This window comes from Artemia sp. Qi Xiang Cuo, chromosome 1 (genome assembly GCF_049724085.1).
Source record: "Artemia sp. Qi Xiang Cuo chromosome 1, ASM4972408v1, whole genome shotgun sequence".
Taxonomy (NCBI): domain Eukaryota; kingdom Metazoa; phylum Arthropoda; class Branchiopoda; order Anostraca; family Artemiidae; genus Artemia; species Artemia sp. Qi Xiang Cuo.
In genome coordinates this window covers 62,165,506-62,166,027 of record NC_142794.1, presented here as the reverse complement: position 1 = coordinate 62,166,027, position 522 = coordinate 62,165,506, and positions in this window count along the sequence as shown.

The following is a 522-nucleotide window of genomic DNA, read 5'->3' as shown; positions in this document are numbered from 1 at the left end:
TACAGATGCAATGGAAAATGTTCGACAACACAGTGAATATACGGAGTTGTACTTCTTTGAAAATTCGTATATTAATTTTGGAAGGAGCAATTGCAGTTTATGTAGCAGCAATAAAAACATATATACAAGCATACCTATCAACAGCGAAGGAAAAGCAATGTTTTTCAATTATGGCGAAAACGAGCCTGTTATGGTTATTAGTAAATGTGTTTGTAAGACTAATGATTTAGAACAAAATCCTGGAACACCGACTCAAGAAAAAAGCATTTCTAACTGTGTTTTAAACAGTTCCGGGTTGCAGCGGTAGCTAGCAACCTAGTAAGAGACGATCACGTCCAATGTTAAGAAATATAAAAACCCATAGTTCTTAAAAAAAAGAGTCAGATCAAAACAAAAAGTACACCATTAGAACCGCCTTGTCCGAAACCCCTGCATAGTAAAATTTCTATCCCTTGGCTTGAACAGCAAGGGAAATATATTGGCTTGAAAATCAAGAAAAGTGGCAGCAACTACAACATTCTG